General features: G+C 39.0%; 1 long non-coding RNA gene across 1 annotated transcript; it reads right to left on the reverse strand.

Moving 5' to 3' along the window:
* Positions 1-8,921: 8,921 nt before the first annotated feature.
* LOC109143653 lies at positions 8,922-14,292 on the reverse strand. The gene is made up of 4 exons (XR_002043960.2): positions 14,182-14,292; positions 11,170-11,252; positions 10,974-11,024; positions 8,922-9,371 (listed from the first exon to the last, which is right to left on the reverse strand). It is a non-coding gene; the product is annotated as an uncharacterized LOC109143653 (long non-coding RNA).
* Between the last annotated feature and the right edge of the window lie 10,267 nt (positions 14,293-24,559).

Consider the following 24,559-nt stretch of genomic DNA (forward strand, 5'->3'; position numbering starts at 1 on the left):
TCTTGTCCAGAGTATAAAATTTTAACCCATCCATGCACTAAATATTTTGTGGGAAGAAAGATAAAGATTTGTACAAGTAAAGGTAGATCATTGATATAATTAATTCAAACTCAGAGCAATTAAGAAATTATCATACTCAGAAAACTAATCAGAATTGGCAAGGTGGGTACTTATGTCTTTAGTGCCAGTTGAGTTCTCAAGAAAAAAACTGAATAGCAATAGTAACTGTCTTCCTAAGTTTAACCAGTTATCTTAGAAATAGTAGGATAAACAATAAAATAAAATTTGAATGAAACATTCACTGATGTCAAAACATATCAATAGGCTTCCTAAAATAAGTTGCCAATTAAAATCGTGCAGTATTTTCTTTGGCATAATTACAGCTCCTTGTAGTCATTATTAGCCTAATTTTCTTTGCTAAAGTTTTGCATAATTAGGGTACACACTGCAGTCTAAGATAAAACCAAGACATTACTTTGTAGTTTAACTGCAGATGGATTTGAGTCAAAAATTTGGAAAAAGTTCCAAACTTTTGCAAAGCTTGGGAATGTTTGGATCTGGTTTTGTGGCAGTTTTGTACTCCAGTTCAGCCTGTTGAAGCATTCTTGTAGGGTTACACAGGAGTTGGATCAGACCCTCAGAATATAATGTAAACAGACAGTGCCATAAATTTCTGTATTACAAGAGCATGAACTGTAGGATTTTGTAAGGAAAAAAAATTAGCATTTATACTGTTCCTAAAGTGTAATCAGATTTCCAGCTGAAGGGTTCTGTTTATATCTGTTGCTATGAAGGCAACCAGAAAATTGCCATCATCAAAAAATGGAAGGGTTTAGACTTTCTCTACTTGATACACCAGCTGAGGATATAAAATTAAAATGTGAAAAAAAAAAGAAATTAATTTGCATGGTCATTAGATTAATTTATTCTTTGTAATCACAGAAACTTCAGCTTTGTTAAGATCCTGTAACCATTCTTATTTCTTAATGAGGCTTTTTTCTAGCCAGAGGGGAAAAAATAATAGTACCATATCCAAAATCTGTCCAGAATAAAATGGTTTTGGTTTTTCTGTAGCTAAGATAACTGTTCAAAGCAATTTCAATCATTTTTTATTCAACAGAAACCAGACAGCACACTAAATTCTGAGGATAAATTCTATTTGACCAAAATTTAAATAGCAGTGAGACTAGATACTAATTAATAAATTCACTCACCCAGAATTTTATGGTAGAAAAAATGGAATCATTTGTGTGTGTGTGTATAGTGTAGGAATATTAACCAGCTGCGCATAATTAGATGCCTAGTAATTACATAATCTGCATCAGATTTTCACCTTGAGTTTCCATAGACATACCTGTCAGCTGGCGATCTGTGGTCTTATTTTCCTGTCTATTCTGTATGTCACAGTTGGCCATCTTTTTTTGTCTGAGTCTAGTGTTTATGCAGCAAACAATGCCAGCTATGAGTATATCATAAGTTTACCTCTCAGTGTGTGTAATACAACATTTGTGGTTCTAGGTATGCCACTAAGGGACCATCATATAGAATTGGCTCTAGTAGTTTTGAAAAGAAAATTACTTCCAGAGGGGAAAGGTTATTTAAAGAAATGGAGGATGTGCTGAAAAAAACATACCACTTCATGGAAATGAGTGAAAAATCTGTCTCCTACCATTTAGAGTCATAGAAATTGTGAGATTCAAAGAAGCCAGCCATTAGGTTCTCATTTGAATACTAGTGCTACCTGGAAAAAACACTGAAAAATGCTAGATGCAACTATTGGGTTATGAACACATGCAGGTTCATATTAATATTCAACGCAAATATTCCATATTTTTATCCTTTTGCAAATTATCTAAGAATTTTCCATTTCTTCCTTTTGAATTTTGAAAATTTCAGAGAGAGCTCTTCTATAAATGTCCCCTATCGTGGGTTCATAAAGCTTTGTGCAGATGCGATGTGCCAAGGCAACCAAGTGCTAAATTCAGGGAGTACACACATACTGGTCAAAGGCTAGGCTGTGCTGTGGTCCCCATGCAACACTAAAACCAGATGAAAACTGTCCATTAGCTTTGGATGGAGAGGGAGAAAGGGTGCATAAGCTCTGACCTTAATAATTGCCCGCAAAGTTACTGGGCACAGAGAAAGATAAATTTGCACCACTGCAACTTTAAAAATACCTCTCATTCTTTAAAGAAGTTAGAAACTTCAGCACTCAGAGACTGCCAGTCTGCCATATATCCATAGACTGAGTACAGCATGGGTACAACAATGTCAGAAAACCATCATGTCTTTTGTGGAGCTTAGTTTTTATGGAGCATTTACAGAGAAATGGCACTTCACTCTCCAAGATCTTTCAGCTCTGTCTTACTCAATGAGAAGACTGACATCTGAAGGTGTGATTTTGTGACAAGTAAATTATCCTTTGGGAAGATGACAAAACCCAAGAGCCTATTTAATGAGTGATAGTGAGAGGACAATCATCTAATTTTGGTTGCAGTTTTCACTGAATGGGTTTTAAATCCAAAGCTTGGAAGGCAAAGGAATTCTTCGGAGTCAGAAAGCAGAAAGACTGGAATGGCACCATAACGGAAGATTAACTGGGAGCTGGGGATAATGAGCACAAGGATCCCACCCAGCAGTTAGTGCTAGAGTTCTGTTCCTCCAGCCAATGCAGCCTGAGGATAAGAGTTTAGAGGCAGATATACAGGAGTCTCTGCCAGGCCAGGTCCCATAGTTCACCTTAAGGAGAACATCACAGCTCCCACTCATAGCAATTAACTTGGCTGAGGCGTGTTGCAGCCAAGTAAACATCTGGATATTCATCCAAATTTGGAGGCCACAAAACTATGGGCACAGTGGACTGGACAGTGCTTCTGCCCCAAAAGGATAAGACAAAGAGTATTGTGTGGCAGAGTGCTCGTGCTGATGCTTCCCAACGGTACTGCCTTTGCAGTGGTCTGGGCATGAATGTTGTTCTAGTGGCATTTCTCAACACAGCAGAAGCATGATCCTCCCTACCATCTGCATCCCTACTCTTGGGGTGTGGGATGAGGTTGGGTGGTGCCCACCTCCACAAGCTTTTCCTCTGTGAGTGTCAAGCAGAAGAAATTGTGGCTGGACTTCTTCAAGGCCTCTGGTGCTCTCTCTTGCATTCCATCAGGTACCTCTCCAAAGTGACAGCCAGGTTCAGGAGTTCTCACAGCTCCATGTGGCTCTTCCCTGGCCATCTGGAGTATGACAGTATGGAGTGGGATACAAGGACTTACTCCCTCCTAGCCAGTTCTCATAACCAGCTCCATGAACCAGACAGTGCCATTGGTGACTAACTGGGCACTCTACTGGAGCCCTAGCAAGGGCATCTCAGCAATGGCTGTGAGATTGCCATTTCCACAGTGCTGTTCCAGAGCAATGAACAGTAAACCTGAGTCCTGGGACAGGGGGCTTTGCTGTCTGCCTGAGGGGACACCCAGCTGGCCATAGTGGAGGGGCAGGAAATCACTGCTGAGGAAGGGCTAGTATCTGTCATGCAGGTAAGGCATCACACAGCGTTAAAGGTTAGGCTTGCCTGACTGATTAAACCTTATTCCCTTTGCTGGATCCTCATTAAAACCTTTGCTGAACTGAGGGGCAGGGGTTGCTCTGGGCACAATGGGTTAAGGCCAGCCCATGGGGCTGTGACCTGCTGCTGTGTCTGGACCCTTTTTGGACTAAAGTCCCTGACAAATGAGCTCCATGGGACACAATGGTGGATGAAGCCATACTGGTTGTGGGGCCAGGACCCTTAGTGTCTGACTGTGAGGGAAGCCCTTGGCAAAGCCGTGAAGTCTATCCCCTAACCACAGCTAAGGTCCCATAAGGGTTAGTCCCAGGACCATCAGCAGGAGGTGGGGGTGGCCCTGAACGGACCTCATGACTATGGGCCTGGAGTGGTTATTCTGACTCGTATGTTGGCAGACACTGAGGGAAGGAGACAAACAGATACCTTTCTCTTTATTTATGTGAATGGATTATTCCATCAAGGTTTCCATGTTTCCACACTGTCCTCAGGCAATGAGAAATTTTTTTGATTGGATATTACTATAGCATGTGTAGTGGATGTGAAATCACTTTTTTCTTACATTAAAAAAACAGTTTCCCAGAAGTCATTGAAGTGTTGGTAGATTGTTCCAGGATTGTGTTGCCAGATTTCAATCAATTGAAAAAAACATGAAACACAGAGAACAGAGCCACCATTCATATTTACATATCCAACTGTTAATAGATAGTTAGAAATTCAGGTGCAAGGAAAAGTGAGATGTTAGTAATAAAAGGTCTGCTGCCAGTGAGGACTCACATACCCAGTAAACTCCTCCATAACTTTTGGAAGCAAATTATTGTTTATTTCCACAGGTGGGTTATCCTAGTCATCATTATCTTTAATGTCTTTAATCACACTTATATTTTAGGGACACAGGATACCTGAAAGGACGTATGCTGGTCTTACAGTGCACTGAGTTCTCATTTGGGAAAGTGTCATCAATGGGGACACAACTCACAGAAAGCCCATATTGACCCTTTAATCTTTGTTAGCATCATTTTGAGACCCTAAATACTGAGAAGTTTCTGGCCTCTGCAACAGGGAAATTCTGTAGCTTCTTTAATAAATATGCATCAGAGCACTGATAGTCCACTTGCAAATCCATGCACAAATACTGTATATGTCTGAATTATTTCTGATCTTTCCATTAGGTATTTAAAGGTGTTTTTATCACACTAGTTGTAAATATCTCTGCACTATTGTCTCAGGCTGAAGAACGAAAAATGGAAATAATTTTTACTATAGCTCTGTTACCTTCACCCTCAACCTTGACACTTCAGTATCCTGTCTGCATTATGTTAAAAGCAAGTCACTGACTTGAGTATAAAAACCTTAAATTTATGTGTCTTGCAATTTCTTAAATTTCATACACTGGACAACTTAAAACTTGTAAGAAACAGATTTTATATAGCAACGCTCAACATAAGGGGATGGTTCTCTGATTTATAACTAGAAATAAAGGCTAAAGTTTCAGGATTGCCAAACTGCTCTCTTGAAAACAGTAACTACAATAGGGAAAGAAATGGAAAAAGTTCTTAGTGTTTACAGTCATTCCCCAATGGAACAATTCTTTACTGATTGCTGTTAACCCCTTCCATAGGCTACTCTGCTTACAGAAAAGGAGGAACTATTTATTCTTAAGGACATATTGACTGTGAATTACTCAGTGTCAAGATCTATCCTCACTGAAGAAAAATTATGTAAAAAAAAAATACCTTAGGAGATGCCAGTTGTTAAATACCTTGTGTCCTATGTGATAGCTTCTGTAATTGTGTAGCATTCCTTATGTCTTCAGGGGACTGTGAAGCTATTGCTTTTGAAGTTAGCTAATAACTCATGAAAAATATGAACTCCATCCAAATTGAAATTATTGCTAAAAGGTAAATTACATGTTGATGTTATATAGGCTGTAGACAGCTCCATCTGAGAGGGCTGGGATGGGTGAAGACTTATCTCCTACTCACCTTCCCAGCAGAGGAAAGATAGACAAACAGAGCATTTGACAAGAAGCTCCTCTTTATCCAGTAAACTTAGTCCTCTAGGGAAACAGTTATCTAGGTGCTTGGATGAGAGATAGTCAATACATGAATCCAGGAAAAAGCTTTGGTGGAAAAAAAGTCTTCATAATAGAGTGGCAGCAAAGGTATAGAGTTATTTAATAGCAATAAATACAACATAGCTGGCAAAATACAAGTAATTTCCAGCCAAAACACAAAGGAATAATTGTTCCAAAACTACAACTGGAATAGAAAAGAAATCACAGATGCTAGACTGGAACAGGAATTTTTCATTACACCAGAGTGAAATGTGGTCTGTTGAAAAAGAATAAGGACAACTTCTCTTAATTTCAGGATGGCCAAAGATTTTGCATTTAGCTAGGCTGTGGTCTTCATGAAGCTACACCATAGTTCTTGTTACCCAAATAACAACAATTTCAGAAACAAAAATACTTGTCTTTTTCAGTTGGCATCACCCTAACTCAAACTCCTTAGTACGTTATCCCTCAACATACTCCTCAGTGGGATCTGTTCTGTCGCCTTCTGCCTGCTTTGTGCTTCCTGTACTTCAATCACATTTTCTGATTGCATGTCTGTAAGGACGTTCTCTGTCTCTAGCTGATCATGCTCCTTTTTCATGTTGTTGGACTCCATAAGACTTTGATGATGTGATTAGTGCTGCAAATCCCCCAGTCGTTAATGACAAACATAATGTTCTTCTTTTGAGACAAATTCTACTTAGAAGTATATGCCAGTTCCGTGTATGTTTGCTGGAAACATAAAAACATCTTGTGGCAATTTTTCCCCTGGCCCCACCTTGTCTTTCCATGCCCTCAACAATATGATGCCCTAATTGAAAGTGTAGATTTATTTACCTATGAAAATTGAGTTTTCCTTTGGGGAAATAGGAACTGGATGCAAGTTGAGCTTCATAGAACATCACAAATATTTTGCTTTCTTTTCAAAATAATAAAATGCAGGGTGGAAGAGTTGGGGGGTGGAAATGAAGCTATGCAAAGATGTGTCCTTCACAGAGATGCCAAGTTTTCTGAGGTATGTGGTAAAGGATCAGACATAGAACTACCAGGAACTCGTGGAGTAAGGTTTAAAATGACCCACTACTTCTGTGTTTATTTTCAGAGTGTTCATAGGTGTTACAGTGGGGATACTGTAACACGATGTATCAAACAACAAAGCCCATGGAAAAGAAATATATATGGACCGATTCTTGGTAGATGTTTCAGAGATGTTTATTTCTCCAGCCACGTGGCCGGGATCTGCCCAGGAACTGCTCAGTCACGGGACCCGAGGGTCCTTGCCCGCGCAGGGGAACACAAAACAACCAATGGGAACGAGGCTGACCAGGGGCAGGGAAACCCCATCTCTGTCCCCTCAGGGCCCCTCTCCCAGGGCTACATGGCAGGGGGGGAGACCCCAACACTTCACCCCTTTATTTTTAACAAAAGAGATTTAAAACTTAACATTGAAAACAACTGGATAAACATAACAAGAACAGTTTTAAAACAAAATAAGCCACCCTCCCAAGTCTTTAAATGTCCAAACAGATTCTCTGGAACATCTTAAGGCTGACAGAAGGGAGACAGGACTCTCCAGGCATGCTTTGTGGGGAAACTGAGGCAGGAGAGGATTTAATTTCTTCCCTCCCCCTTTTCATCCCCCCCTTGGCATCGGAGAGGAGTTGTAGGGAAAGAGAATTGTATAGGGAAGCCATGGGGTGAAAAACAGATTAGGAATAAACAGGGGATGGGGTAAATTTAGGAAAGGGTTCATATTGGGTATAGGGTAAAAGGGGAAAGTAGGTTGTGGGAAGGGAAGTTGCTGGGATGGATATTGTTTATAATTTTGTGCATAACGGCTGCCTTTGACTGGAATACCTCCAGGTCCAGTAACATTTGCTGCTTGTAAACCCTTGCTTTCCTTGCACTATATCAAATTGTACAACTTCCCCATCTCCTACACTTTGCAGGTAATTTTTAGGGTTATTCCTTTTAGTGGCAGTTCTATGGATGAATAAATCTTCCCCTGTATCATCTCATGTTATAAATCCATAGTTGTTTCTGACGTACCATTTCACAGTTCCTGTGATTTTCGTTGCTACAACTTCTCCTATCACGTGCTTGCGTGTTTGTCATGGCTGCTGGTCCCGCATGGCTACTGCCTCGCCAACTCTGATGTCTCTGTCGGGCCCTTGCGTTGCGGCTGCTCCGCGCCCTCCAAGCGGCACTGCTCCGGCGAATGTCTGGGCTCTGGCCCCACGGCCTCCGAGCAGTTCCGCTCCGCCATCTCCACACTGCTTTGAGAGCGGCCCCGTTTCAGCTCGGCGCTGCGCAGCTTCTCATGTCGCTATGGAAACCGCCGCTTCTCCCTCCACAGGGCTCTCCGAGCCATATGCTCAGAGCGGGCTTCCACGCCGACCCCCAGTTCCTGGCTGCTCGTGGGGGCCGCCTCTCTGCTGCATGTGGCCCACGGCACCCGCGGCGCCTGTGGCATCGCTCCCTCGCTCATGGTTGAGCGGCCGGGGACCCCGAGACAGGGATGGGGTCTGTGATAAGGCGTGGGCTCCCAAGGGGGCCGGGCGCATCCAGCACAGGCACCTCCGCTGGCATGGCTGCAGTCACGCGCTCCTGGGATGGCGGCCACACGGCCTCGGCCACGGGATTACAGCCATCCTCTGCTATAGGGGTAATGGGACCATACAAATGCTCCTGAAGAGCTTCACTGATTACAATTGATCCATGGAGAGGTTCTATCACTAATGCATGTTTTGTTTGATCCCTTATCTCATCCCAGATCTTGTACCAAAAACACTCGAGACTAGTTCCAGGAGGATCAATATCAAAAAGTAAGTCTCGAGAAATATAAAAGAAATTTTTGAAAAGCCAGTTAAAAAAATGTTCTAGATCACCTAGAAAAAATACTTTCTTGTTTTGTTGTTCAAGGATTCCTTTAACTTCTAGATACATTTCTTTCTGTGACTCAGAGAGCCACATTTCCCATGATTCTTCCATAGTCCAGGGAGAATATCCAAACCAAGGCGAGAAGAGAGAGATCTAGAGTGGTTTTTTCTCACAAATTTTCTGTCCTTGAGGATCGGGGATCGTTCTGCTCGCAATTCGCCACCATTTGTTACAGTGGGGATACTGCAACACGCTGTATCAAACAACAAGGCCCATGGAAAAGAAATATATATGGACCGATTCTGGATAGATGTTTCAGAGAGATGTTTATTTCCCCAGCTGCATGGCCGGGGCTCTGCCAAGGAACTCTGGCAATCACGGGACCCGAGGGTCCTTGCCCTTGCCTTGCAGGGGAACACAAAACAACCAATGGGGAACGAGGCTGACCAGGGGCAGGGAAACCCCGTGCCTCCCCTCAGGGCCCCTCTCCCGGGACCCTACAGCAGGGGTGAGGAGCCCCAACATATAGGCAACATGTAGATGACTCTTCTCCAAGGTACATATTGTATCTGTAGTGTTGGGCAAGCAAGATAGCTAATGCACAGATAGAAAAGGACAAATAAAAGGACAAAAAACCAATAATAAAACCAATAGTTGTGAATTTTGCTAATTTGGCTGTTTGGTTGCCAGGCATATCTAATATATCTAATTTTTCATGTCAATTTCCTTTCATTATAAAAATAATAAGCCAGAAATCATAATGAATCTTTACAGGTTTAAGGTAGGCATGGCCCATGTGTCATTTTAAGACCAGTGAGTAAAGTCCTTAGATATACAGCGACTGATCTGCTATTGTTTCACATTTTCTGCATGCAGACTCTGCAGTCAAAAAAAAAAAAAAAAAAAATTGAATGCTGAAGTTATAGTAATACACTTTTTAATAAAGGCCGTAAAATCCAGCTGTGGACATCCTCCAGGTACCAGACTAATCCTAATACAGCTCTTGACAGATCAGTCAGTCAAGTGGCGCATAGCAGTTCCAATTCCTATTCTTCCACTACTACAGCAAGTGAACTCCAGAAGCTAACTTCTCTACAACAGAGAAAATCTAGTATTCTGTCTCAGCTTCACATCTAAAATCCTTCTTATCTGTCCTTCTGGTCTCAAACTTAATGATGGTTCTGTATCTAACAAACTCATATCCGAATCACACCTGTTTCTTGGCGCCTCTCTCTTAGCTGTAGCCTGGCATCCTCTGTCTGATCCAGTTCCTGCTGTGGCTTACCAGTCTATTCCAAGCCTCGTGCTCTAGCCCGGTTCCATTCTCATTTCAGATCACTAGCTAAAACTTTATGCTCAGCTAAAACTTTCTGGGCCCAAATCATCATATTTGGCTGAAGACCTTTTCTAATGTTAGTCCTTCAAATGTAAGTTGTAAATTTAGGCTTTTACATCTTTTTATTTTTTTAAAACTACAGACCAACTTTCATGTTCCCATCTGGTTATATCCCTCTTCTGTAACACAATTTAAAGAAAACTTGGTGTGCAGTGCTTACAGATATAATCTGCTGGCAGATATAATCTTCTCTTGGAGATCTAGTTTTAAAACCTTCTCAGCTAAGGAAGGACTCTCTAGGAAATCAGTTCCATAATATGGAGCAGACTGGAATATCTACATTGTATTCCACTGGTTTATGACTGACCTTACATAGACAATTATATTGGACTAACTATTTTACTGCTAAAGAAGGACATGAAATGCCTATTTTGAAATGATAGTTCATTATGCTTCATGTTTGGTCTCATTTAATAAATCAGAACAACACTTGTAAGTATAAATATCCATCTTATGACTCCATGTAGTGTGGCTGCGATGCTGTCTGTTCTTCTGTTTAGATCCAAACTTGATTTCTTTACAAAAGTGCATTGAGATGCAGTTTATAGGTATTCAGGATTCCTGTTTGTGCCTTTTTGTTGTTGTTGCAGTGATGAAGTTGGTGTTGGAATAGATGGGTGGAAATCAAATCCCCTTGCACTAGAAGGAGTTTAAAGTAATGTATAGTATTTCTTGAAACAGGAATTTTAGGTGAACTTGTCTGAGCACTTATTTGCCACACACTCTTGCACTGATGGATTTTTGCTGTTATCTAACTGTTCAATAACATCAGTAAAAGTAGTTTCACATTTTTCTTTTTAAAGTCTTAGCAGTTATAACTTGCAAGCCCCCACTGGGGAAGAATTTCAGCAATTAAGTCTACAAGTGTTAATTATTCTTTAACTAGGGTCCTAAGTTTTCTGCTCCCTATTTGGTCAACTATTGTAAAGCTCAAAGATTTTCACTTTTGTGTATGAGAAATAGCATATAAATAATGTGACTCCTCATTGCAACCCCTGATGAAGTAGAGAAAAAGCAATCAGAGATGATTTCACAACTGTTTACTGGGAATTCTTACAAGAATGACTTAACAGTGTGGCTCTTACCTGCAGCAGACTGTAACCTGCCATTCTTTGCAGTTCCAGGAGTGGCTATTGCTGTGGAATAATAAGGTAAAACAAGAAGCTGTAGGATATTTTCCGAAGTACAAGCTGTACTCCTCCCTCCATGTGCCTGTTGTGTGTGTGCACATACACCTGTGTATGGATTTAGCTATGTAGATACAGAGATATAGATATGTACCTTCTACGTGTATCTTCAAAAGTTTGCTTGATTCTTTCTTGGCAGCTCATTTTAAGGTTGTCTTGGATGGGAAACGTGAAGTCCTGGGAGAAGAAAAGCCACGGAAGAATGCAATAGGCCTTTGACTCTGGACATAAAGGACTTGAAGGATTACAGTTTTTAGGAAGGCCTGTCCTTCTCCTCAGCTGAAGAGTCTGAAAATATTTTACTACACTGTAAACCCTTAGAATGGTGCTGACTGTTGTAATGCAAAGAATGATTTAGCCAGGGTTTGGAAATCATTTTCAAAATGATTGCAAGCTTACAAGATTGGGTGATGTCTGTAATGTTAATGAAATATCCCATATAGATAAATCTGTTAGAATATGGCCTTCAGTAAGTATCAGCACTTCCAATTTGTGGTTACAGTTTATGCCAATGCAACAGAATGTGATTTTCATATTAATTTCTATAAAGCATTTCTTGGCAAAATGTTAGAATAAAGTTTGTGCATATTGGAAGTGCATCAGTTATTTCAACATGAACAAATATTGGAGTTTTGGTAATTGTTAACTTTTCCATATTAATTTATGTATATTTTTAGACTTTTCAAATTACACATTATTTTAATAACTCAGCCAGCAGTATCTTTGAGATATTATCACAGAAAAGAATAAGCCAACTCCCTCACCTATTTCGCAGCAACTAAGTTTATCTGCTGCTTCCCTCAACTTTTTCTGGTTTTGCATCCCAGTAGAACTGGTTTGGAAATTGTCCACTGCTTGTGATCCAGACGTGCAAATGAGCTGTTTATGAGGTGGACATGACTTGAATTCCCACATCTCCCTTTATCAGGTAAATATCTCCTTTTATCAGGTAAGTGACCAGCCCATCTAACTCTTGTTTTTCATTGGGGGTATTTGAGTTAGCCTTCCCTTTTATTTCAAGAACAAACACCATCCTGTATTTGTAATTTCACTGAGACAGGCACATTCTTGTGGAAAAGTTTTTTGTTTAGTTTTGTTGAATTGTGCCTGCCTATAACAGACGGGTTTGTCAAAAATTAGAAAACTAATTCCTGCATCAGCAACACCTGCATTTGCACAGTGAAAATTTCTATTTTCAAACTATAATGTAACCAGACTCAAGTGTTTGTTTTAGTAGCACTTAATTATAGCCAGAATACCTCTGCCTAAATACTTCATATTGTAGGACATTGGGTTTTTATTTACTGTGCCCTAAACCACTTTACCAGGAGTTTTACATTATAAATCTCCTTAAGGAATGATCAGGACAAAATTTTTGATTTCCACATATAGCAAATAGCTTCTAGTCTTAAAAGAAGCAATAACTGATTATTCAAGAGAAAATGCCCCAGTCACTGTGAGATAAAGCAGTAAAGGGGCCAAGGAAGAAAGGAAAATCAAGCAAAGCCAGCATCAGTGAGCTCCAAATTGCCAGTAAAACTTCTGCAACATCTGAGGGCAGAAGGGATGCGGAAAAATGCTGATCATAAGAAATAATTTTTAGACAAAAATGGAATAATTAGTCATATGCTGAATGGAACAAGACCTGTTCCTGGAGCCAAATTACATGAAGGTATAGTGCCCAGATTTCCTGGAGCACCGAATCAGGCACAAAATAGAGAGCAGACAGGCCACATTATTGTCCTTGCAGATCTTTGGTGGTGTGTTGCTTAATCTTTATCAGGACTTCTTTGCTGCCTCACCATGTGACAAAGAACTCAAGTTCTGTTTTGTCAAGCCATATTAATTTCCTGAACAGTTTTGTTGATTAAGCAAAATTGCTTACTCTACAAAAATATTGAAATATTTATTTACTTGCTATACAGCTGCCAGAATAATCTGCTATTGCTGCTTATCAGCAATTTAAAACCTTGTGGAATGCTTGGGATATCTCTTCATCCCAGTCATATCAGAGAATTTCTCTTTACACAACATATTATATAGCTTCAAAGCAATTTCTCACCAATTGTGTTATATACATTTTATGAACAGATCTTTCTACTTCATTTTAGGCTTAGAAAGTCCTAAAATCAATAATAAAATATTTTCTTTTCCTTCTTAGTCTGAACAAAGAATTTTACCAAAATAAAAGCTATTTAATTTCTAAATCCTGTCTCTGTATAATCACCATTGTCACCTCCTGTTTTGTTCCTTGCTGCTTTTTAGACACTAACACACAATTCCTTGCATTTTTCCTTCTTCATCTCTTTTTGTCTTTTACTATATTTTAAGCCACATTTGCTATTTAAAACACTCATTGTCATGTGCTAATACCATAAAATCATGTTTAAAATGTCAATAACTTCATTAAAGGGGTTAATTTGCATCAGAAAGGCAATGGGATGAGTAGTACTGCTAATAGAATCACATAGAAATTTTATTTTCTCCCAGGCCTGGGTGGGGCACCGGGCATTGACTTCACCTGCAAGAAAAAGAGATGAAAAACAGAGGCAGTATGTGCTTTCTAGTGTTACCTGGCAGCCTTACTGTTGGTGTTTTATGGTGGAGCAAAGTGAAATCACTTTATCTTGTCTAATGGGACACAGCACAGGAATCAAATGTGTTAGTAGGAATGCTTGTTCACAGGCACAGCGGTTGGCAGCTAGCTAAATTTGGAGAAAAGAACAGAAACTGCCTACTTGCTGTGGAAAAAAATAATACTGGTCCATCTGCTCCCACTTTCCAACACTTCTCCACTTAAGAGGGAGAGACCTGTGACAGTTGTTCTGCCTTGTGGGAAGAAAACTGTGATACAGTCTCTCATGTGTTGGTGGAGCAGTGAACCCAGTGTTGTATGTAAGGAAGCCTTCCTCCTCTGCTGCAGTAGCAGGCAACAAATCCTTCCCTTAGAAGAAAAGCACATACCTTTGCCTAGGTTTGTTCCAAACACAAGGGAGAGCTAGTTAAACTTTGGAGCAGAGGTTGGAAGAAGAGTGATCCTGATGCTTAGACAAGGAAAAGGACATCCAAAGTTCTCCTTTCTTCAGGTCCTATCTAGCCTCCTTACCTAATTGGAAGAATAACAAGCTTCAGTCTTCTGGGATGTCCTCCGTACAGGATCACACGAGGTTCCTTGCAAGTCTGCTGATTTTAGGGTTTTCTTTTTTCCAGGAGTCAAGGGAGTGACATCTGCTGTTGGACACATTTTTGTGGTTCTACTAAGAAGCTTATTCTCTGATGGTTATTGATCAATAGCTCTAGAGAAGCTAGAGCTGGAAATTCATGCACTGGAATGCAAGAGAAATATCCTTCTGCCAGCTGGAGGAGGAGAGGTGGGGACAGGCAATCAAGAAGGACTGGTTTATCAAAGAAAATCCAGGGTTCAATTAAAAGGGAGGGGAGAGAGGAAGGTGAAGGGACTGGCAATTGTGGTTTTCTGGTTAGAAAGGGATACAGTAGAATGAACAGGAAAACAGGAAGAGAGGAGAGGCTGTGAAAAAAAAAACCAACTGAAGGCAGCAGTAGAAGTGATAGGAGAGATATATTGTGTATGAGGGATAGGCCAGGATTAGAAAAAGTGGAGAGCCAAGGGAACAACAGGTGATGTCAGATTTTTAAGAAGGAAGGAGAGGAAGAGCATTAAAATAGGGGAATTTGAAAAGGGGAAATTTGTGTTGGTGGTGGAAGTGGGAGTGGGGAGAAATATTAGAAAAGATACATAAAAAGAGAAAGGAAGAAAACCCCATCTTTTACCCTGGCTTTAATATGTCAGTAATTACAGTTGTGTGGTACTAATTTGGAGCTCTTTTCATTTAGAATGGAGTATGTCAATGAAGGACAAATTGAAGATCTGATATCTGGAAATCTTGCAAGTGGTGAATTAGAAAGTTAAATACATCTTGTGCCACCTCCATGGGTTTTCACTTATAATACCACACCAATTACACAGATCTTTCTATTCATAAAACACACTTGTGTAAGCATTACCATCATAAATGACCCATTCTTGGAAGATGACAAAGAATACATTGTAAGGGCTTTATAAAACAATTATAACAGGTGAAAAACTTCTGCATTCCTTTCTTGTTATGTCTTAGGCACTTCTGGGAACAAGAAAGGTACTGAGTTGCTTATATACTTAACCAGTGCCATGCAATTTTGAGCCTGACAAGTTAGCTAGAACTCAGCTAAGCTAAGGGAAAATAAAGTCCTCATTGTTAAGCCATAAGAAAAAACTTGCAGCTGCTATATGTGTAGGTAAATACATGGAAAATGGAGATGATTATATGCACCATGAAAACCACTAGTTTATGCATCCTACCATTTCTAGGTCACATCAAACTATGCATGGTGTGAAGAAGTGCAGATTTCAATTTAGGTAATGTATATGCAATTGGAGTAGAGCAGGGGACCATGACCATGACAATCTATCTCCTGCAGATTAATGTCTGGTGCAGGCAGGTATGTCATAAACTATAGCTTAATATGGAGAACCTCTCAGTTTTCTCCTCATTTTCACTAATGCATTGTGTGTGCTTGTAAGAGATTCACAGTAGATGTAGGGCTATTGCTTTTAAATGTTGCCTCTGACCCAGATAATGTCAAAATGTCTGAATATGCTATGCTCTTTTTAGAAAGAGCATCTCTAATGTAATGCAAATGCACATTGTGGGGAAATTCCAGCTGAGAAAATGAGGCCTTATATTTCTAAAACTATATACATGTCAATAGCCCATTATTCTCAACTTTTAAATGTAATTGCAACCCAGCTTGGAACGAATTCCTGAAATAATAAAATACACTGAGTAGCAGTTACTGTGTCTTCCAGTTATTTTATGCTTCCCCCCTGCCCTGCAAAATGAAAAAAAAAAAAAAGAAAAGAGAAAAGTGAAGTGAAAAAAGTGGAGGAGAATGGAGTGAAGAAGGGAGACAGAAGTAAAAAGTGAAAGTCATATCCTTTCTGTAATGTGTTATTGGAACACTGTGCAAAAATATGCTGGGCTTCTAAAAGGCATTACAACATCAATGCATCTGAAGCTTTTGTATAAACGTATATCAGTCCAATTTTGTATGACAAATTATTTCCAGGCAATTAAGAATATTTATAATTGTTTTCTTTGGTTGGAACTTTCTTCTATTTCCAAATTTCTTTTAAGCTAGTATTTCCTATAAAGCCTGAACAGCCGTCATTTTTAAAGAATTCTCTCTTAGTCATGTGAACTGCTCCTTGCAACAATCTTTTTCCGATAAATTTAACATGTGCATAGTACAACCTTTATCTTCAATATTGGTAGATTTTAAGGTATCATTATTTCATTGTGGAGTTTCCCCCTGGTCTCGGTCTCTGGAAGTACCCCAAGAAACAGTTTCTATGATTAAAAACAATATAGATTAATATTAAGGTTGTGCTGAGCTGCAGTATTTCTTTCCTGTTCTCTTTACTTTCCTCACAGATTTCCCTTCTTAGCATGAAACCCCATATTTAGTAAATGAAATGTAAATGGTTCAATTGCCTAGTCACATTTCTAGAGTGGAGAACATACACATAGAGTTCCTGAAAACAACCAGTATTTTAGCAACTGCTTAAGAAGCTAAAGGACTATTATGCAGTGAATCCATGACAAATAGTCCTTTGGAATACTAAATTTGAGATACAAATGTGTGTTTACTGTAAATGCCTTCTGAAGACTTAAAAATGCAAATTTAGTTTGTCAGAGGAGGTGGTTTTGTGGAAATGAACAATCACACTAGGAACCATCTTTCCCTCTCACTTTCACACAAAGCAAGAGATAGTGCTCAGCATGCTTTATTCCCCTTTCAGTCCTTTCTTTTTTCCTTTATGTAAGGGAATCTGGGGTCTTTCTTTCTGACTTATAGAGGTGCTGTTAATTATTTAAACCTTTCATCTCTCTTTAATTTATGTCATACTGTAAGCATAAATTCTTCTTTTTATCTGTTTCTCATCAAGCTGAATTTCTGTCATTGTTTGTAAGCCTGAGGACAGACAAAACTGTAAAATTAACTGTGTTTCAGTCTTTGAAAGAGAAAAAAACCAGATAAAAACAGTCTCCTCAGGACTTAGTGCCTCTGGTAGTTGATTAGTCCCCGCAGTAGGGAAAATTAAATTTTGTGGTTGAGACCCAGCATGCTTGGATGGTTTAATAATGCTGTGGCCATCATCCAATGGCTGACAACCAAGAACTGAGGTACTTTCTGTTCTTTACTCCCTCATGCAACACCTGAAAATCCCGGGGCAAATCAAACAGCAAATTAAAGCTCAAAAAAACCCCTCACCTGCAAAGCATGTATAAGGAACTCATTTTAATACTTTCAAGCTGAAGTCATTGGGACAGGAGCCCAAAAACCAGCGACAAAGGTATCTTGGTAAGTTCTGAAAGCAATTTCAAGTTTTTGTAGCTCCAACTGTGCTTGCTGTTTTAATGTATTTCTGCTTCCAGTGCAGTTAAAGCCAAGTAGCTACTAAAAGCAATCAAGTCACACGAAGCATTTCAAAATTAAAATCAGTGATTATGACTGTAGATAAAATTGAAGACCACGGCTTCTCAAAAGTTGTTTGTGTAAGGAATTACCTCGCAACACTTAAGCCCCATCTAGCACCCAGTGTGCACTCAAGTGCTGCCTCTGGATTCACGGTCCAGGATGGGGGTTTGCATGACACATACATTTCCTGCACATTGGGGCTGTCCCTGAAGATGACTCTGCTGTGACCATGTCTGCCAAGCAAAAATGGCTTTGTTAGCTAGCAATGAAAAAGCTGTAATGATAGTTCTGTTATTCCGCGGAGAAAAAGCAAAAGTGTGACACTGGATCTGGATCATGCTATGTACAAAATATCCTCAAAAGAGAAATAATATGAAATGTGTTTTTTTAGTGTCTAAGTTTTTTGCTACTTCATTTTTAGTAAAGCAAAACAAAAACCACAGGAAATTCAGATGGAAGAAAAACAGCCATTTTATGCTTCAGTGCTGAGAACATGGTGGATATTTTTCTTCCTAAGGCAAATACCTTTACACTCACAGTTTTGGCAAGTTCAGTTGGAATTTTTTTACATTTCCCCTTTAATGCAACATTGCTGATGAGAAAAGTGGCATTTTATTTTGGATCAGATATATTGTTAGAATAATCTTGAAGAAACAGCTGTCAATTTTATTCTGATTTAAACAGAGGCTTCAGTCAGAAACACAGCAATTCTTTCCCTAATCATTCACTGCAGTAGCACCAGAAAGCTATATTACAAGTGCTCAGAACTATATCATGCAGTTTTTCTGGTGTTTTTCTTGAGCAGGACTGGGTGGAAGAGAGAAATGAGACCAGGCACTTTAGTGGTAATTATTTTCGTCAGATCACAGTCATGACAATTATGGCCATTGAAATTCTTTCCCTGCCTTTACATTCTGTTTATCAAGAATTCTTGGAAAAGAATGCTTCACAACCACCTTGTTCTGTTTCTCAGTCTTTCTTAGCCATCACATCTACCAGCTTTGCAGCTAGTGGTCAACTTCAAAAAATTTGATAAAGACAGAAGATACTATATTTTTATCAGCTTTTCTCTATGGAGCATAAACTATTGCAGCTCATTTCCCTTTCTATACTGAGAGGCTGCCCCACCAAAAAGTTTGCTCAGACAAGTCAGAGACTACCCTGAGTGTGCTAAGTCTATCTAACCAACCCCAACCAACCTGCAGACACAAAGCAGAGCTGAGAAAACCATGCATGTGGAACATTAGATAAAAATACATAGAAGTTTGTATTCATGAATTTAAAACACAGACTTAGAGAAGGAGCTGGGGTTTTGTAATATTGTTATTTGAAGGCACTTCTACACCATACAATTAGACAGCCACGCGTTAGAATGTAACTGAAACCTGAACTGAATACACAGGTTGTTGCTCAACCTAGGTCCCAGGTTTAAAATGCCAAAAATCCCAGTACGGAGATGAACTTTGTAATTTAATTCTACTTATTATTTGCTTACATAGGTATTTATCTTATGCTTTCCTTGTGGAAAGTCCTTTGCTCCAGCAAATATCCTCACATTTGTTGGTTTAGATATAGATGTAAGGCCTTTTTGTTTTGGCAGTGGTGACTCAAGAATGGGACACTATAAGTGATGTTCTCAGGGTTGTAAGAGTTATACATGACACAGGTTTAAATGTCTGCCCTGAATAAAAGTCAAAAAAATCTCATTTGCCAGTCTTCTGGTCCAGTCAGACTACCTTGTGTGACGACTTCTGCACCCATGAGTCTGGCAGAGTGATTAGAAAAAAAGAACTCCCAAAGCAGAAGATATAATTTCCTGGGGAATTCAGTGTGTAAAGCCGTGTTTCCTCCACATTACATCTGGATGAAAGTACACGATTTGAAAACCACATGGTTTTCCCCCCACCCTCTTTTTCATCATGTTAGACTGGTGGGGGGGTTTAGTTCAATTCCTTTGTTGGTTTCACTGCTAGTTTCTATAAGCAAGCAGTAAGATTTCAATATGGTGTTCTGACATGTTTTGCCCAGTTTAGACAATGTTCTTAAATCTTTACTCAGCCTTCTTTTCTTTGTTTAGTTTCTACCCTAATGGCAGGAATCAGAATCCTGATTTCTCTGCCACTCAGAATGGTTGATATTACATTCTCAAGGGCATTTGCGAGTGCAGTCATTCCTCGAACTCTCAGACCTGTTGGTAACACTGTTTTCACAAGGGTGATTTGCATTCAGTCTAGATTGAAGTCCAGAACGTGCCCACAACATAAAATATGCTTGTTATGAATGAAGTATATGCAGAGCCTCTTAAGAATTCACCCAACATAATTAGATACACCCTGGTTCATCTAAATGTTATCCAAAGGCTAAATATCTGAAGCTTTAATTGGAAAAGCTCATTAACTTTAAATACAGCTATAGTTGTTGAAAAAATCTCAGTGGAAATAGTAGATTCTCCATGAAGACCAGAAATAAAAGCATTTGAGTCTGAAGCTTTTAATCATAAAGTTGACTTGCATATTTGTGCTACTTTTGAAGTAGGTCTGCGTGCTTAATTAAAAAAAAAAAAAAAAAAGGAAACTTGTGCATGCATGCTAACTAAATTTTGCTATTTTTCTGTGTGTTTAGTGGATTTCAAGTACTTAAAGAGTGAAAAATAAAAATAACTACTTGATGCGGGAGCACAGTAGACAGGTCTACAGTCAGTTTGAAACAAGCTGATGATTATGTGTGATACTTGCCCACAATGTGTTAAACTAATAACTGTGTCTATGGAATGTCACATCAGCAAACAAGCCACCTTCAGAAGAACATTCAAAATGAGTATATATGAAATTTGCTATCACACCCTACAGAACTGTGTACCCAAAGGTACTTAGTAAAGTAAAGACTTAGTAAACTAAGTAGTCTAGTGTGCAATGATGCAACCAGAGCAAGCTCTTATGGATTGCATTGACAGTAAGCTTCCACCTGATGCGTCCCTTCCAACAGGTGGGAGGGGAGAGTACCAGTCCAATGTGAGATGCTAGTAGTGATGACAAACTTGCATAATATTTACATGTGCTACAGAATGACCAGGATCAGCTGACACTATCATTTGAATTTCAGAAATATTGCTAAGTGAAAAACCAGCCTGATTACTTCAGAAGAATTTGGATGCAAATTTGATGTCGATGCAACTGACATGGAACAGAGGGTGTTACTTGTGAATTATGAGCAGAAGCGTTTACAGTTTTCAGAGCTTCTTTGATACTCTTTTTTTCCTTCTCTTGGGAACTAAAGTAGATAATATATTGCTGCTGTTACAGAAGTGAATGTGAACATGGCATCAAGCCAGATTCAACACCACAGCTCTTTTTATTTGCTATTCAGGTGCACACTATTTAATCTGAAGCACATACCAGAAGAAGTAAAGAATTAATGTCAGCAATATTGGTAAAGTGTAAATCTGCATTACAGTGTCTGACAAATCTGGATGGGAATTTTACAGGATTTTAAAAGACTTTCTTAATATCTGAGAAGTATTAGTCTACCAGCTTTTATTTGCCAAACTCTTGAAATATGACAGTTCTCATAATTCATCTGAAAATTACTCTCTCTTAACCTGAATGATCAAGAGTCATTACTTTCAAACGATTTCTGTGGGAAAAGAGATAATATAGGAGCAGACTTCAAACCACAATTGTCCTTCCTAAAATAACCATTGACATTAAAATGAAAAGAATAAAATCTGAACCCAACCCCCCTTCTCTCTTACTTTCCCATAGAATTATCTATTAGAAATACCTTTTGGAGATGTATAGATAGAGTAGGTCATTGTAATGCACTATTATATCATTAATTAATAAAAATGCAAATCAAAATTATTTTCAGGAGTTTCAGCTTTAAAACCATAAAGAGGCAGTGAAATAATAAAAACTTATAGTACTAGAAGAGTCTTTCATTTGCTGATTTTTACATAGTATTAATACCACAGAAGAAAAATTAATAGACATGTTTTGACTATTGCTAAACTTCATTTCAGACTTCATAAATAGAAAGAGAAATCATGACTTTAAAAAAGTTCTAATATAAAGTAATAAAATTAGAGACATATACAAAATATTATTTAAATGAATACGGATATGGTATTTGTTCTTCAAGCAATTAAGCCAGTCTCACAATTTTTACAGGTACAGGAGCTGAACTTATTTGTTCTAAAGGCCAAAATTCTGCTATTTCCTTTCATGTTACTAATTTTCACACATTGAAATTCACAAGATACTGTACCTATGTAAAGACAGTTATACATAATTCATGGTTTCTAAACAGTACTTTTTTTTCCCCTGACAGTAATGGTATAAAAGTTAACAAGTTTTAAGACTGCTAAAAAATCTACTAAATAGATTCACTGGCTGTTGTTTAGTAGATATTTAGTAGACATTTAGTAGATACTTAGTAATTAATAGATATTTTAAGAACCTTTAGCTGACACTGTATTTACACCTGCCACATAGAAACCGAGGTCAACATTTCTGACTGTGGAAGCATACAGTTAACCTTTAAGAATTGTTGTGAACATGTGGAGAAATACTGTATTTCACCGCAAATTTTAGATGCTTGTAACAACTTTAATCAGGCTGTTACTTTACTGCCCAAACCACTAAATCATTGCCTAATTAGAAGTCTCCAAAGTAAAAACAAAGCAAAGTGAGCTGTTACTTTCTGTAATGCTGAGGGAAGAATGAACAGATTTATAAATGCAGTTGCTAAACCTAATCTATGATTCAGAGAGCTGTCTTTTAGCTTCCTTCCAGCAGATTTTTGTGTAGTACTCATTAAACCAGTTCCATTCATGAAAATATGTGACAAAAAATCAAATGCAGGTACTTTCTGTAGGTTTTGATGAACTCCCTAGTTATAGCTAATGATCGTACAGCCGATTACTTGGCTGGAATGTAACAAGAAAAGAGAATATAAAGTCTATTTAGTATTTTAATAAATATTGCTTATATCTTTCTCTTGTTGGGAAGGAAATCAAGTATTTTTCAGTCTGCCGTTGTTGTATATAGGTAAGTCTAAATCTCCTGTTTAAAATGCAGAAAAAAAGTTCGGATATCACAAATTTGCTTTAATGGCCCTTTTCACTCTAAAGTGGGGTTTCATCTCTTGTCTTGGGAAAAGCTTTTCTTTAGATGTTTGGGGTTTTTTTTTCCTTTTTACTCTCCACTGTTTTTGCTTGTAAAATGCAAGCTCCTCAATTGGCAAACAGAACTACACCTACAAGCATTCAGCCGAACCAAATACTGGGTTCAAGACCAAATGCTTGCAGAGGTGCTAGCCTTAAACTGGTTCCATACCATGGAAACTGGTTTGACAAAACCCTCCATGAATACATTAACAAAAGTTACAATTAAGGAGGACACTTCTACCATTATGTTTAGCTTGCAATCAAATGAGGAAACCCCCGAAACTTAATGACTACTTTGATTCATTATCCACATGTATTTAAAGTGAGCCAGTATTTGACTTAAGAATGGAAAGCTACTTATACATAATTTTCCCTGAAGATATTACTTTCAAGTAAACACCCAGCCCTCTTCCCACTTGAAGAATGGTTTCTTTTTCAGTTAATGCTCAGATTGCAAAGGAAATAGGTGTGATATTTACATGCCTCAAGGTAAATGTATTAATACATACCCAACCAGTTTTTTTGAAAGGTAAAGTCTTAACTAATCAAACCAGAAATCATACCCCCTGCAACATGTGCTTTTAAAACACAGAAAATGTCCAGAAAACTCTCACTTTAGACAAGAAAAAAGGTTTTTCCTGGAGACTTCATAATTAGCAATAAAAAGATAATTGGGTTTTTTTTTTGGAGAAATGTTAGCACAACAAATGCTTGAAACACTTCATGTGAAAGATTTTTCTGTACAATCCTCAAGTTACCATGAGTTGGGTTTTCTTGCTTGCTTGGACTTTTTAAATGTTTTATGAAATTTAATGCCCGCTCTTAATCAACAAATACCCTCCTAAACCCTAAAACTGTCTTTGGAAACCATGCTGGCTGGTCAGCCTACGATAACAAAGGACAAAAACAGTTCTCTGGTGAGACAGTCCCTAGTATCAGAGAACTTCCCCAGGTCAGGGTGAGAAAAGAAGCGTCTCCCATGATGCTCGGTTCTGTTATGCTAATGTACCCCAGTTCTGCTTCCCTGGTTGGCTGTTGGCCTCTCCACCCCTTTGTTATTTTATATGCTCCATGCCATAGAAAGTTCTCCACTCCAGGTTCCCCCCATTGGCTCTGGCCCCTCACCAATTCCCGCCAGAGCTTTCCCATTGGCTCCCTCACCCCAGTCCCGCCTTTGTACCACCCCTGTGCCCTCAGATCATTGGTCTCTGATGCTCACCCTGCTCCCGTACTTGAACCTGGACCCTCCATTGTTCCTTGTCTTCATCCTTGGGTCCCTTCACGGTGTGGCTGCAATAAACCTCCATCTGTGGAGCTCTATACAGACACCCTTCCTGCCTCTTTGCCATCGACCCATGTTCTGGAGCTATCTGTGTGTGTGTGCATGCACGAGTGTGTGAGTGCTGATCCTGCTGAGCGGCTTCACTAATGAGACGCTCTTGGAAGATCGCAACACCTCACACTCCAGCAAAGAAGCCGTGGTGCTGCGGATAGCGATAGGAAACAGGATTGGGATAATACAAATCCAACAGGAATAAATTTCCTGATTTTGAAGTGGGTTTTGAGAACATGCAAACCAACAAACAAAGTAATGGTTGCTGAAGGTCTAAAATATGTTTGATACTCTGAATGTTATGCAAGCTTTGTGCCATCAAGACTATCACTTGCTACAGCTGGCATTGATAATAAGTTTAAACTATAGCCCTGGTTGATCAGCTATACCTGTGTTCCAAGAAACAAACCTTGCTAAAGGGAATAATGATGGAAAGTAACTAGGAGA

This window comes from Corvus cornix, chromosome Z (assembly GCF_000738735.6).
Source record: "Corvus cornix cornix isolate S_Up_H32 chromosome Z, ASM73873v5, whole genome shotgun sequence".
Classification (NCBI taxonomy): Eukaryota; Metazoa; Chordata; class Aves; order Passeriformes; family Corvidae; genus Corvus; species Corvus cornix.